The sequence below is a fragment of the Sus scrofa genome, chromosome 14, assembly GCF_054392235.1.
Source record: "Sus scrofa isolate SSC_HxYL_T2T_F1_AM1 chromosome 14, Sscrofa_HxYL_maternal_Yorkshire_Landrace_v2.0, whole genome shotgun sequence".
Lineage (NCBI taxonomy): Eukaryota > Metazoa > Chordata > Mammalia > Artiodactyla > Suidae > Sus > Sus scrofa.
The window spans coordinates 148,804,147-148,820,133 of record NC_139396.1 but is presented as its reverse complement, the minus strand read 5'-3'; the positions used below and the strand labels follow the sequence as shown (position 1 = coordinate 148,820,133).

General features: G+C 42.8%; 1 protein-coding gene and 1 long non-coding RNA gene across 10 annotated transcripts in view; one reads left to right on the top strand and one right to left on the bottom strand.

Moving 5' to 3' along the window:
* Window positions 1-15,987, bottom strand: part of ATRNL1 (attractin like 1) — a 770,027-nt gene that overhangs the window by 28,792 nt on the left and 725,248 nt on the right. The window lies entirely within an intron of this gene.
* Window positions 9,035-15,706, top strand: LOC146397083 (uncharacterized). Its single transcript, XR_014826355.1, has 2 exons — window positions 9,035-10,674; window positions 10,996-15,706. It is a non-coding gene; the product is annotated as an uncharacterized LOC146397083 (long non-coding RNA).

The window sequence follows — 15,987 nt, the reverse complement described above, 5'->3', positions numbered from 1 at the left end:
TTTGGAGGTGCTTGTTATTCAGCTTTTGCTGGTCTGAGGTCCATGAGTAACTGAGGTGAGGACAAAACACATTTCAGCATGACTCCCCATGTGTGCCAGAGTGGGAATGAGGTTCTGTCCACCAACGAGCACCAAGGAGGACAGGGGACAGGGGACAGGGATGACCAACCCTCCACACTGACATCCAAACGATCGTGTCCTCCAGAAAGGAGGGCAGAGGATGGTAGGGCTCAACGGTGATCACAGGAGAAGTGTAGATCCCAAATTTATTGCCTTCTGCAGTAGCTTTTACATAATATTTTGTATGGCACAGGTGATAGTTATTCTTTGCCTCAGGCATATAACCGAAAGTGTTATTCCATATTGCAAAAAACAGAGCTCCCTTAGCTTGCTAAAAATTTGAGTGTGTTACTTTCAAGCTCTCAACTGACCGAAGCTCTAGCTCTTTACTCTTCAGCCAAGTGATCCCTCATATCTTACTGGGTTTCTCCATTATTATTATTTGTTTTCTTTTTCTGCTGCCCCACGGCATATGGAGTTCCCAGGCCAGGGATCAGATCTGAGCAGCAGCTGTGGCAATGCCAAATCCTTTAACCCACTGTGCTGGGCCAGGGATTGAACCTGCATGGTGGTGCTGCAGAGATGCCGTTGATCCCACTGCACCACAGCGGGAACTCTCCATTATCATTTTTAACCATGACCATTGTTAGGCTTCAGAATCGAGTTGGCATTCCTAGCTAGCACACCTGGGCGGAACGAACATACTGATTTGCCCGTTGCAGAATGGATCAAAACAGGTACTGTCACTTACCAGGATATGTATCATTGTTACAAACCCACAGTGGTCCAGGCACTATCCTGAAGACTTTAAAACATTAACCCTTCCAAAAATCTGCAAGGTAGTTGTTATTACCTTATTTCATTGATGAGAAAACTTAATCCTATAAGATGTAAAAGTTACTAACTCACAGTCAACGGTAGAACCAGGATTTGAATTGGGGTCTGTCACTGTCTCTCAACTCATCTGCAATGACTGTGAGCAATGGTTCTCAATACATAATGATCATATATGGCCACATTATAAGTAGTCACACGCTTGCACCTCCTTGTAGAATCCCTAAGAATCCTTCAGGTACCACTGCAGATTGTCACCAGCATCCTGTTGGTGACTCAATATATGAGGAGCATCATTTCCAGCAAGGTGGTTTTGAACAACTCTTGAAAGATTATAAGCCAATGAAACTATAATCTACTATCAATTTAAATAGCGGTTCTGTTTTTGGAAAAATTCAGTGTACTGAAACCATTGAAAAATTAAGTTTAACAAACAATCCATAAAACTCAACAACAACAAAACAAACAACCCAATGGAAAAATGGACAGAAGATTTAAATAGACATTTCTCCAAAGAAGACATATGGATGGCCAGTAGGCACATGGAAGAAAAAAAAAAAGCTCAACATCACTAACTATTAAAGAAATGCAAATCAAAACTACAATGAGGTACCACCTCACACCGGGCAGAATGGCCATCATTAATAAGTCTACAACTAACAAATGCTGGAGAGAGTGTGGAGAAAAGGGAACCCTCCTACACTGTTGGTGGGAATGTAAATTGGTACGACCACTATGGAAAACAGTACAGAGGTTCCTCATAAAACTGAATATAGAACTACCATATGACCCAGCAATCCCACCCTTGGGCATATATCTGGACAAAACTACAATTCAAAAAGATACATGCATCCTTATGTTCATTACAGCACTACTCATAATAGCAGAGACATGGAAAAAACCTAAATGTCCATCAACAGATGAATGGATTAGGAAGAAGTGGTACATATATACAATGGAACATTTCTCAGCCATAAAAAAGAATGAAATGGTGCCATTTTCAGCAATATGGATGCAACTAGAGATTCTCATACTAAGTGAAGTAAGTCAGAATCCAAAATATGGCACAAATGAACCTATCATCTACAAAACAAAAACAGGCTCACAGCCATAGAGAACAGATTTGCGGTTGCCAAGGAGGAGGTGGGAGAAAGTGGGATGGACTGGGAGTTTGGGGTTAGTAGATGCAAACTATGACATTTAGAATGGATAAGCAATGAGGTCCTACTGCATAGCACAGAAAATTATATCTAATCTCTCGGGATAGACCATGATGGAAGGTAATATAAGAAAGGAAATGTATATATATATGTATGACTGGGCCACTTTGCTGTGCAGCAGAAATTGGCGTAACATTGTAAATCAACTGCATTTTATTTTATTTTTAAAGCATATAATTTTTAGTTTAATTTAAAACAGAAGTTCTAAATTTAGATGATTTAAAACAATTTTTGTTTTTGTTTTTACCTTCATGAATGACCATCAGGGCCATCGACGCTAGACTCGGGGGGACACAGGTAACTCTTTCCGTGTGGCTCTGTCCACGTTCTACAGGGTATCTCAAATCCCTATGCCCTACCTTTACAGTGGCCAAAAGGGTTATGAAAATCCAGATGTTCTACAGATTTCTGAAAAAAAAAAAAAATTTAGGGGGCAGTACTGCCCCCACTGAGAATCACTGTTGTCAACGTGTTCATTTGGGTAAGATATGAAAAAGAGTAGTGGTGGACAAAGGCTTATTCTCCCTTTTCGAAGCCCATCAAAAAATGAGGAATTCTCAACTACTTCTTCCTATCTATTTTTTACTTCAAGATAACACACTACTCTGTTAGGTCATTAGGTATCAGTAATGTAACAAATTATTCCCAAAGTTAGATGCTTAAAATAACAAGCATTTATTAATCTCAGAGTTTCTGTGATTCAAAATTTGGAAGCAGCTTAGTTGAGTGGTTCTGGCTCAGGGTCTCACATGAGGTTGCAGCTAAGATGTTGGCTATGGCTACAGTCACCGGAAGGCTTGATTGGGATTTGAGGATCCACATTAAAGCTCACTCACATGGCCAGGAGGCCTCAGGTCCTTCCTGACTGCTGACCAGAGGCCTCAGTTCCTCAGCACAGTGGCCTCTCCATAGTCAGTGTCCTTGGGACCTGGCAGCAGCCTTTTCTCAGAGCAAGTGATCCAAGATAGAGAATGAGAAGATGAAATGCCTTTTCTAACCCAGCATTAAAAGTTGCATGTGGCAACCTTTGCTTTGTTCTGTTTATTAGAAGGGAATCACTGAGTCCAGCCCGGGAAGAGGAGAATTAGGCCCCATGTTTTGAAGGGAGGAGTATTAAAGAATTTGTGACATATTTTAAAACCACCATAGCCATCAAAGGTAGGGACAAGCTCTCCCTGTTTGGAACGTGAAAAACCTAGCCAATTAACAGAATTCCCATGAAAGTTATATAATGTGGGCATATAATGGGAAGAATGTAATGGAGTGGTGAGAAGAATGGCCATCAATGGGTCTAGGTTTTGAGATGAGTTAGGAAGGATATGATTGGAGAGAGATGAGAAGGACACTGAAGGACATGCACAGTTGAGCAGACTCTTTAAGGCAACTCTAAGTTTCATTTTAAATATCATCTCCATGTCTAGAACTGCCTTTGTATTTATCTCTCCCTATATACATCATCTGTAGTGCAGAATTCTATATACCTCCATCATCACTGTGTCAGAAGAAAGATAAAATTCACTGTGATTTTTAACTGTGTGCACTTTTTGATGATAGGCTTCACAGGAAATAATTAGACATGTGGGAAGCTTCCAATATGCCTTCTGTATCTATCACTGGAGAACTCGGAGCTGAGATCGTAATGAGTAGAGCTGTATTAGAAAACATTCTCCATCCTGCTACACTTCCTCCAGGCTGAGGGAACCCATCATTTCTTATCAAGTATGTTCTATTTAGCATTTCAGCCAGCTTTCCAATTTAGCTAACTTTCAGGTTCTCTTGTTTACTATTTACTTGTGTTCCCAAGTAGAATTTGAACATCTCATTTGCATAAACACAATCTGTTGACCTCTTATCCTTTGAAGATGTGCGTGGAAAAACCCAGGGCAATACTGAATGCCAGCTGGAAAGGTGGGCCTCAGTGGGAGTATTCCCTTTTCCCATGAGGTCATCTCTGTAAGTTTTACTGCTGCTTGTAAGGGCCAATCATTTTAGCCATTCACGGTCAAGTGCTTCAGTTTGCTAATTATCTGGAAATGTTTTATACGCTCATAATGTGAAAGAATTCACAGATTCCCACTGCAGACCAGAGGTGCACAAAACAGTTAAGAATGTTTCCTCTGCCTATCCAAGTCTTGTTCATCTATTCCTCAAGACCCAGCCTAAGACCTGACTCCTTCAGCAAGCTCTTTTGATTACCAACGCCTTCACTGTGATTTCTCTCCTGGACTTGTTGAGCACTTGAAGCCTCTTTGACATAATTTGACTCCTAGTGGTTTTATTGTTTGTTGGCTTATCAGCTAAGACCGAAAAGGCTCCTTAAATCCCTGACCCCACTATACCAGTACTATAGTAATGCTCATTAGTTAATTTAAAAAAAAATCAAATTATCTCCTAAAATTTATAGAACGAATTGCCCTGAAATTATTTAAACTTTTTTCCTGAGACTTGTTAAACCCTATGTTCTCCAAAGAATGTAGCTAGCACTCCTTGTTCATCTATACAACTACTGAGAAGGCACAAAGAAGATACTGGAAAACAAATTGCTATAAGCTAGGAAACACGCACATCTCAGATGCTTTATTTATAGCAAGGCAAGACACATTTTTAAAGGATTTTAAAATGATAGTAATCATTATTACCGTGACCTATTATTTACTGTTTTAACAGTTATTAGAAATAGGATTTCATATGAGAAAAGTCAACCAATCAAAGAATACTCATGTATAATAATTATAAAAGCAGTGATTATTTGTTGCTCCCTCTTATTTTGTAGTTGTTTGTTTACATGGAGAATCCCAGGTGAGTAATCACTGAGCTGACCTGAAATATTAATAATCAAGCCCTGCAGAAAATTTTCATGCAAGCATTATCATGAACAAAACATAGTTATCACAACTATTTGGTCAGCTACTTCACAGAGTCTTTGTCTTTTTTTTTTTTTTGGCCGTACCCACAGCATGTAGATATTTTCAGGCCAGGGATTGAACCTGCACCACTGCAATGACACCACCAGACCCTTAACCTGCTGAGCCAACAGGGAACTCTGTCTTTGTCTTTTTTTAATGAAATAGCATTTGAGAATAACAAACCATTGTTTTCTTTCAAATATTAATCAATGTGGACATTCTATGCCATAGAAAGTCTGTAATATTTCAATAACCCTTCTCGTTCAAAGCAAAACCAAAGAGGAAGCAGAAAACCAGTACATACTGATCAGGCATTGGGCCTGCTGGATCACATCTAGTCCACGCAGTCACTCAAGAACATGAATATTATGGCTTCATCATACAGAGGCCAAAGACCAGATCTCAGAGATGAGAACCCCAGAGATTGCCCAAGGTCTCAGAGCCAGTGAACTTGAAGGCAGAGTTACAACCCATCCCAAAGCTCCTACAGTATTTCCTTCACCACGCTGGGAGACAACAGCATTTGCAGTGTGGCCACACGCAGGCTGGATGGTATAACCTGCATGGCTGATCATGGCAGCTCTCTTCCTTTGTATTGCAAAAGTGAAAACTCTGAACTCGGTTTTTGAGTCCCGCCATCATGACTACTGATGGAGACCAATCCTAATCCTGGTCCCAGGAGGCCTTATAAATAGTGAGACACAAGGAAAAGGAGGGGGTGATGTAGCAAGAAGGGGGAGTATCTCAAAGTAGGAGAAATAATTTTCTAAGGGTGAGAGAAAGAGCATCCAGCAAAGAGAGGTCCTGAGTTCCCAGGGCTGCCAATGGTCCTAGCATCCAGAAGTGCCTTTCGGACAAAGAATAACTGGGGAACTGGGGCATCTGGCAGGTCACATCATCTGCATCTCTCCCCACAGACGTTTTCAACGACTTCTGTGAACTCTAACAATGCATATGGAATTTACAGAATGGAAGTCAATAGAAAAGCACGATTTGCTTTACACAAATTTACTGTGCAGCCAAATGCTATAACACATAGTCCATCAGATGAGGGAGAGCTGGAGACACAAACCTGTGCTCCCCAGCCACGTAAATTTCGTTGCTTGAAGTGTTATATTTATAATCGTTTCTCCTCTTTGTGCTATGTTGTTGCGTGACTGATGGACGGAGACTATTTCAAACAAAAGGTCTCTGAGGGGCAAGGCTATGTCGACTTAACTTGCTAGGTGGAACACCGGTCAGAGCCCAATAGGCATCCTAGGAATTTATAATGTGATTTGGGGTTGGTAATTATGATGAGGCTATAGCTTAAATCTGAAACAATTCAGCAGTAAAATCAAGACTAAAATGTGAGGTCACTGCCTCCCGCAGTCAGAATCAAATTACTGGTGCGTGAGTATGACATGGGGATTTTTAGGGGAGGAGATTGCCCTTTAAAATGCTCCATTCAAGGCGGAAAGCCTCCTGGACAAATGAGTGAGAAGGAGCTGACTCACTAATGTGCCTGCAAACACTTTAAAACTGTACTTTAAATGATGTTCTGCTTTGAACAGATAATTGGCCCAATTCTTCCCTTTCTCCGTGTCTGTAACTCCCATTGAAATCAATGAGAATTGCATATTCAAAAGGATGAGAGAACAAAGTTGCAGGTTGAATTAATGGGATAAAGGACTGCAGCTCTCTTAAAGCTCGTGCAATTAAATTGTGGCCTCACCCAATTCTCTAGGGTCACCAGCAATTTGCTGGCCTGGGAAGGCCAGCTGACTTCGTTTTCGGAGGTGTCACAATGTATAGAATGCATTTTCTTAGACATCAACACTCGAGTCTTCTTAGCTCAAAATCTGGCTCCTCACTCTCATCTCTTTAGGACCAGATATGCAGGAGTCCTGGATTTCATTCACCTGCCCATATCACAGCCTGAGATCATCAATCAATCAAACAGATTTTATGCATTTAAAAATCATGCAAACTATGCATGTGTGAATATCTTATTTTTCTATAAAAACATCTGTCTGTGCACCATTTGTATACATGTTAATTATCTGTGGTCTTTCCCAACTAGAATAAAAACTCCAACTGGCAAAACACTGTCTTATTTATCATTATATCCTTAGCACTTGACCTGGTTGTAACTGTCAAATATTTTTAATCCTCAAAACGCTCACAAGCATGTTTCATTAGCTATTCCTAAAGCCATAAGAACAATATTGGCCTTTAAACATTGCAAATGTATAAAATGCAACATTTGCATTTAAACACTTCTCTACTGAAGAGAAAGAAAGTATTTACTAATTGTCTACTAGGTGCTAGTTTCTCTACAAATTTACTTTTCACTGAACTCTCAGAGCAGTGGGGGGGGATGTAGTATTTTTATATTTATGTTACAAACATAGAAATGGAGGCTTAGAGGAATTAAATCATTTTCCCAAGGGCACAGAATTAGGAGGGAAGCGGAGCAGAGGTTTGAATCTTCTTTTGAATCCAAAGCCCATGCGTATCTCCCATTATTTCACTTAGTATTTGAAAAATAAGGACAGAAAACACATTTATGAATTGCAGAGGAGTCTCAAACTGCACCTCATAAAAAAGGGTGATGATGACACAGCCATCAGTGTAGAGAAGCACTGAGTACTGAGAAGTACTGAGGTGTATAGACAGGATGGAGGGACACACGGTGATAAGAAGGAAAAGACCTGGGACTGGATGCCCAGCAGAAATCCATGAGGCATCGCAAAGGCCGTGTCCCTCACGTGCTGGCTTAATGAGGGTCCGACCACTCAGGCTGGATCCCTGTGTGACACATGCAGGTCTCCATCTTTGACTCACCTGTGGCCTGTTTCTGACCCCAGGTCCCTGCTCCTCAGTCGCACTACCTCAGGGTTCCATCATTTCCACGTGTTCCATGGACCATAGCTGATTTCCTCCTCTTCATGCCTATCCTTCCCCAGGGTTTTCTGTTTCCTCTGACACCCTCTCCCTGCCAACCTGTCCATGAAATGCTTTCAAATGCGAACCATTTCCCCATTGGCACGTTTACTCAAAACCTGCACTGCAGGAGAGGGTCCGCAGAGTGGAATTCACAGTTAGGCTGCATGTCCATAAAAGCGGCCGCCACGCTCTGTATCATCACCTATGCTTTCTGCACTAGCTGACATGCCCTGGGCTCTGGAGGCTGCCTCTACCCTCCTTAACCAGACCGTGCTAGGAGTGCTGGGAAGGGCACAAGCATGGCCCTGTAATGGGAAACTGAGAGCCACCTAGGAGTTCAGGGTAGTATTGATGTTGACCCTGTGCCAGGTGTTGCATGAGCCAAGCCCTTACCTAGAATATTTCATTGAATCCTGCACCATCTCAATGAGGTAGAGGTTTCCCATCTCCCTGTCCCAACAGGAGCGGGATTTACAGCAGTAGAAGCACCCTGACTAAGGTTTTGCAACTGATACTGTAACATAACTGGGACCTGAATCAGCTATCATGACCCCAGAGCCGGAAATTGTAACCACCTGCGCCACCTGCAAGGCTCTGGGAGAGATGAGAGTCATCTTTGGGAGCTGGTGTAGGTGTAGGAGATCAAAGGATTCTGGAGTGTTTGCAGAGGTCATCACTTAATTAGGCAATTAAGTATATGTTTAAGGTGCTGGTAACAGCTGGGGAGACCCTACATGTGGGAACAAATGAAAATTAGGAATCGATTAAAATATTATCCTCTACTGCAACTTAGTTTATAAAGTACTTTAACAGTTTATTATCCATCCCACTAATAATTTTCTCTCTTTGGTGCCTGGACTCTGTGCTAACAGCAGCCAGCTTCTTCATCACAAGGCAGCTCATACACATCATCTCTCGATTCTGCCCAGGCAGAAGCAGGGGGTGTTGGGAGGAACTGGGAGATCTGGGTTGTTTAGTGACTCTGTCAAGGCCACATGGTTAGTAGGTGGTGACAGCCAGGGCATCTAGTCCTCAGTCCCTTGCTTCTCCCTGCCTCACCTGCCCTCCCAGTTGTGGAGAAGGTCACTTTTTTTTTTTTTTTTTTTTTTTTTTTTTTTTTTTGGTCTTTTTAGGGCCACACCCACAGCATATGGAGGTTTCCAGGCTAGGAGTTGAAACGGAGCTGTAGCCACCGGCCTACACCACAGCTACTGCAACCCCAGATCTGAGCCATCTCTGCGATCTACACCACAGCTCATGGCAATGGCAACGCCGGATCCTTAACCCACTGAGCGAGGCCAGGGGTCGAACCTGCGTCCTCATGGATGCTAGTCAGATTTGTTTCCTCTGAGGCACTACGAGAACTCCAAGGTCACTTCTTACTTCACTGTTCCCACCATAGGAAGAGAAATCACATCCTTCCGAGATCTTAGAGGAATGAATTTTGACATTTAACTACTTGACATTTCTCCACATCATTAAATATTCTTTGCATTATTATTAATATAACATAGCTACATGGTAGTTTACGTAACTTTCTCTTGCTATTAATTACCTAACTTTTCAATTTTAGACTATTATAAATAATGTTGGGTTGATCTTCTCTGCTTTTGATCATTTCACCAAACTTCTGATCATTTCCTTCAAGAAGATTCCTAAAAATGAAATCACTAAGTGCAAGAATTTTGAAACCCTTGATACACAGGCCCAACTTATTTTAAAGAGATGTATACAGTACTTCTACTAGCAGTGTTTAAAATGTGCCTGTTTCATCATATAGACATATAATATATATTTAATTTTTCACTAATTTGACAGACGAAGATCATTGTTGTAACATCTATTTTTATTGACTGCTGGTTAGATTTTAGCCTTTTCTTTTTCTTTTTCTTTTTCGGGCCCCACCCATGGCATATGGAAGTTTCCAGGCTAGGGGTTGAATCAGAGCTGCAGCTGCTGGCTTAAACCACAGACACAGCAACACAGGATCCAAGCCGCATCTGCGACCTACACCACAGCTCATGGCAATGCTGGATCCCCAACCCACTGAGCAAGGCCGGGGATCGAGACCCCCATCCTCACGGTAGCTGAGCCACACGGGAAATCCTAGACTGCAGGCTTTTAATGTTTTTTATTGGTCATTAGTCTATGACCAATGCTTATCAATTGCTTCTTTGTGTATTTTGTCCCTTTTCGCATTGATAGGTTAGGCTTTCCTTATTTGTCTGAGCTTCCCCTATAATCAAACAGTCACTGTTTTTCATATGTGTTGGTGACAGTCCCCTAGCATCCCCCTCCCCCTGCTTTGGTGGCTCTTCGATGAATTCATTATTTGTGTGGACTTTGAGGACTGGGGTGCCACTGTCTCTGGCCGTTCCTCCATCCAGGTACTTCTTGTCACCCCAATGGATGGGAAGCTGTTTAAGTCAGAAGCATGACTATTAAATCATTTAAGCATCTTTTGTGAGCACATGGTGTGGTGGTAAGAAAAACACTGCAGGAAGGAAGCGTACCATACGGCGCTCTAGTAAGGTATGCAGACACAGGAAATGAATCACAAATTATGACTCTCCAGATTCCAAACTTTCCAACAGAGCACGGAACACGTACGTTACTGAAGTGATGGGCGGCTCAATAAGGAGTAAGGGGGGAGGAAACACAAGACGGTGCAGGGGGAAGCAGGGCAGCAGCTCCTTGAGGGAAGAAACCAAAGCTGGTTGATCAGAGTCTCCCTTGTGCGGAGTTCCCGTCGTGGCGCAGTGGTTAACGAATCCGACTAGGAACCATGAGGTTGCGGGTTCGGTCCCTGCCCTTGCTCAGTGGGTTAACGATCCGGCGTTGCCATGAGCTGTGGTGTAGGTTGCAGACGTGGCTCGGATCCTGCGTTGCTGTGGCTCTGGCGTAGGCCAGTGGCCACAGCTCCGATTACACCCCTAGCCTGGGAACCTCCATGTGCCGCGGGAGCGGCCCAAGAAATAGCAACAATAACAACAACAAAAAGACAAAAGACAAAAAAAAAAAAAAAAAAAAAAAAAAAAAAAAAAAAGAGTCTCCCTTGTGCTGTTTACTAGTGCCCAGCATGGATCACTGTCTGCTGGGGGCTTGTTGGAGGATGGGCAGCGGATGGCCCACCCTCCTCTTTCGACTTCCGCCTGCTGGCTCTGTTACTGCAGACAAGTCGATGTACCCTGTTGGGCCTCAATTTCACCATCTGCAAAATGGTTATTGAACAGGCTTGTTGCCAAGATGCAGTGAGATAACGAATATGGAAACAACATGTGAACTAGAAGGCAAAATAAAAAGTATAAGTCAGGCATTTTCATGGACGTTTTGCTGTAGTTATTTAGTGCCTTAAAGGAAAAAAATAATGCATTGGCAAGGGACTGAATAAGAAGCTATGATTTTTCTCAGATGATCAGTCCAGTTCCTTTTCATCCACTCCGGCCAAGTACTTCCTGTCACCCCAATGGATGGGAATACATCTAAACGTCCCTAAAACATAGGTACTGTAGTTATTTAACTTCACTTCTATGGTGGCCAGCATAGCCTGCTGAACAAAATGTTTTATGAAAAGTCTACAGGAAAATTCTGTAATATACACATACATTCTGTATCATACATTAAAGGTTAACATACAATATTAATTAATGACCTTTCCCTGCTGTGTGTGATGGGGTGTGCTGGTCATTAGGAAGAGCTTCACAGATAAGACGCTGAGTGCTGACAATGGGCAGGAATGGCCTGGTGGGCGGGTGGGGAGGGTGAAGGGCTGGTTTGGTTACTGGGATGCACGTACAAAGGTCTCAGGGTGTGAAGGGCATGGGCTGGGTCCTGGATGGCTTCTCTGAGAGGTGGAGATTGGTGTCACAAATTCATCCACCCAGAACTATCCCACTGAGCACCCTTAACACAGCTCTTAAAAAGTAAAAGAGGTTGTTTGTGTCAAGGGACAAAGAATGAAGCTGAGAATGTAGTAACGACAACCTCTTTCCTCTGTGGTCACAGCCCTGACCCCTCAGCAGGATATTCTTGTGGTCTAGGCATCTTTCCTCCTATGACAGGGACCTGGGCAGGATGTGATGCTAACGACTCTTGAGTTGTCTTTAGTTGCTTTTCACCAGGTAACTGATGCTGAGACCTCAGGTGACTCAAAAGAGAGACCCTTTAGGAGTACCAAGCCCTGCCCAGCGGTATGATTACTCACAGTCTCTGTACCCCAACCCTCCCCAAATCAGGCTGCAACATCCCAAACAGGAGCTGGTTTTCCTTTATTTACTTATTCTTAAAAAAAAAAAAAATCTTATTCTTGGTGTCCATTGGGTGAAGTAGGAACTGTTATTCTTGGCTCTCTCATCCTCTTCGTTTAGGGAAGATAAGGCTTGATAATGCTTAAAATGGCCTTCTGGCCAGGTATCACTAACCACGACAACATTTTGTCTGACCAGCTGTGCATTCTAAACAGAAGCATACGTCTTATCTGAATTTAAACACACTCACTGTATTATTTCTTCTCCTTTTCCATGAGATGATGATCATTCTAAAATTTTAGAAAATGTCTCAAACAATGGTTGACACTTGCTTTCCCCTCACAGCCCATCTTTCCTGTTTATCGAAGTAGAAAAAAACCCAAAAAACAAACAAACAAACAAAAACAGAGAGAGAGAACTTGAGGTCATCTCCTTTCTTTGGCATGTTTGGGGCCTGGCAAGAAGAGGGGTTTTGTCAGAGGGTTGCATGCAGTGGAAGCCATGGAAGACGAAGCTGGAGCATTAGGGTGGGATCAGATTCTGAAGGGCCTCTGAGCCGAGGAGTTTGGCCTCTGCCTTGCAGGTGGCTCAATGGCTGCTTTAGAAATCAAATGTGTTTAAATAAAAGACAAAAATGAAACACTGGTTCCTGCGTGCAGCCTGAAGCAGAAAAGCTGCCGCTATTCCTATTTTATGTATGAGGAAACTGAGGCACGGGGGGGGTGTGGATCGGAAACTTGCTGAGGATATCACAGCTACATGGCAGATCTGACTCCCCCAGCTTCCTTCCCCGGCTGCCTTTGATTCCTTTAACAGATAGGGGCAGGAGAACATTATTAGCCATGGACATTAGTAATTCACAGGACTTCTTGAAAGGATTCCTCGCATGTGGCAATTTTCTTAAAAAAAAAAAAATTCCTTTCTGAATAAAAAGTAGAGAAAACTCAGAGATAAGTATAGGAAAGAAAAACATCAGTATGGATACACAGATATCTCGCACGCTACCTGCGAGCCCAACTCCCCGCTCCCATCAAGGGTCTCTCTCACAGGGTATTATTACCGCGAGAATAAAAGGAAGATAGTGAATCGTGCAACTTCCCTATCATTAGGCTGAAGGGAAGAGTAATGAGTAGGAAGAGATGCAGCATCAACTTTAGAGGCAGAACGCAAGGCGCATTAGGAGGAAAACAGCAAGGCGAGCCCCGCACGCCTCCGGAGATCACTCAGAGCCCCGAGGAATCTACTCACCTCAAGTTTGCCCAGTGTCCCTGTGGGGGGCAGAAAAGTGCCACCTCCTAAAGATGCCTAGTCATGTCTTAATCCTTGGAATCTATTTTACATGGCCAAAGGGACTTTACAGATGCAATCAAATTACAGATTTTGACAAGGGGAGACATTGCTGGGTCATCCCAGGGGACTGTATAGTCAAAATATAAATAAAAGTGGAAGAGAGGGGGTAGAAAGGTTGGTCAGAGTGATGCAATGTGAGACAGATGCCATCAGACTTTGCTGGCTTTGGAGAGAGAAGCCGGGGCTGTGAACTGTGAACCGCGGGCAGCCTCTCGGAGCTAGAAAAGGTGAGGAAACAGATCCCCCCCGCCCCCACCTCGAACCTCCCGAAGAAATGCTGCTTGTTTTAGATTTCTCGCCTCCAGGACTGTCAGATAGTAAGTTTGCCTTGTAAGCCGCCTGGTTTGTGGTAATGTGTACTAGCAGCATTAGGGAACCAAAGAGTTTCCTACACGCTCAGAACTGTACCGGGTGCTGAGAGGCAGGCAGTCATGGGATATTCAAAGTACTGCCAATAGACAGAGGGCTCTGGCTTTACGTAGTCACAGAATCCGAGTTTTCTGGGCCCCAGATGTGTCATCATCCTCCAGGAGGGTCTGATCTGGGCAGAAAGCTAGCTCATCAGTCATTCCCGGGCCTCTCCCTCGAAAACTCCTTTCCCTCTTGCTGGATGATGTTTTCTGCTGCTCCTTAGTAGGAATAGTTCTCAGAATTACCAAGTCAGAAAATGGAGAAGGAATAATTCAAGCAACTTGCATGGCAGTTTTTAGGAAAAATACTTATTGATTTTTAAAAATTGGTTACTTATGAAACTCATAAATAAGACAATGTATACTTTCTTTGCTTCCTTCAGCATGGCTGCTGTGTACAGGTACAGAGAGGCAGGCCATTTGCTGTGTAGCTTTGTACGGATTGAAATGAAGCGAGTCGTAACAAGGCTACTCTGAGACCTTCACGGATCCCTCTACGCTAACATGAAATACTTACTACCTAGTATTTGAAAAGTGCTCATAATTTTTATTTTAAAATATTTACTATCGTATCTTACAGGTCACATGATGAATTATGATTATTCAGTGATGATGCTGCTTACTTGGGAATTCTAATGAAGGAAGCCAATTAAACCTAGATTGTTTGCAAGTGTATTGAAATGTTTATGAAAGCTAAATTGAATAATTAATAAAGCTGGCATGGTATTACCTTTGGTAGATCCTCCTTAATTTCAATTTGTAGTTTCCTTATTTCAGAGGTTTCTGTTTCCATTCAGAAAGGTTTTCATAGGCCTAAGTCACCGTGTTCATTGTGCTGACAGATAAGATGGTCCCTTCTACCAACACCACACCCACAACACACTGAGCTCAACTGTACAAGTGCTTCTTTTATAATGTACATATCTCAAGAGAGAAGCGTTAGCGTTCCTATGGAAACCATAATACACACCTAGCACTGAATGACTACTAATTCAATCAGCTTGCTATTGCAACTCCCTTTTTGGTGATGTGATCATTCTTTTCATTAACAAGAGGCAGCACAGTGCGAGGAGCAAGAGAATGGATTTTTGAAGCCACATAAAGCTGAGCTCCATTCCAGCTCTACCGTTTACTTCAGCTGTCCGACCTTGGTGAGGTCACTTAAGTGCTCTATGCCTCACATTCTCCATCCACAAAATGGGGATGATCGCCTACCTCACAGGAGGCTGGGAATGAAGTACCAGCAGATTGGTACATTTAAGCTGTATAACGTCATTTCCAGGATTAAAGATGGTATTTATCCAGAAGTGACTGAGCTGGACTCTCTGGCCCCCATTGTGAAGAAGAAGACTAGGACACAATCCCTGATTTCAAGGCACTGGAAGTCTAGTAGGAGGTATATGCTGAAGCAGAGGTATAAAGTCATATAAAACATCAGAAAATGCTTAGTTTTGATAACGAAAACAGTTGTACCCAGCTATAGGTGAAATAGTTTAAAATAACTGAAGTATCTCCAACTATTGAAAATAAAATGAATCAAAACAGTTTTTTTTTTTTTTTTTTTTTTTTGTCTTTCTGCCATTTCTTGGGCCGCTCCTGCAGCATATGGAGGTTCCCAGGCTAGGGGTCGAATCGGAGCTGTAGCCGCCCGCCTACACCAGAGCCACAGCAACGCAGGATCCGAGCCTTGTCTGCAACCTACACCACAGGTCACGGCAACGCCGGATCCTTAACCCACTGAGCAAGGGCAGGGACCGAACCCGCAACCTCATGGTTCCTAGTCGGATTCGTTAACCACTGCGCCATGACGGGAAATCCTCAAAACAGTTTTTAAGTGCCTATTCTGTTTGATGGTCCACTATGACTGCTTTGTATGAAGGCATATGGAGAGCTGCTCTGGGCCAGGGGCTTTTAAGATTTTATTTAACTTTGTTAATCTTGCAACAAACTTTGAGTTATGTCTAATCACTCCCATTTTACAAAAGAGTTACCTGAGTCTCAAAGATGTTAAAGCAGAGAAGAATTTGAATTC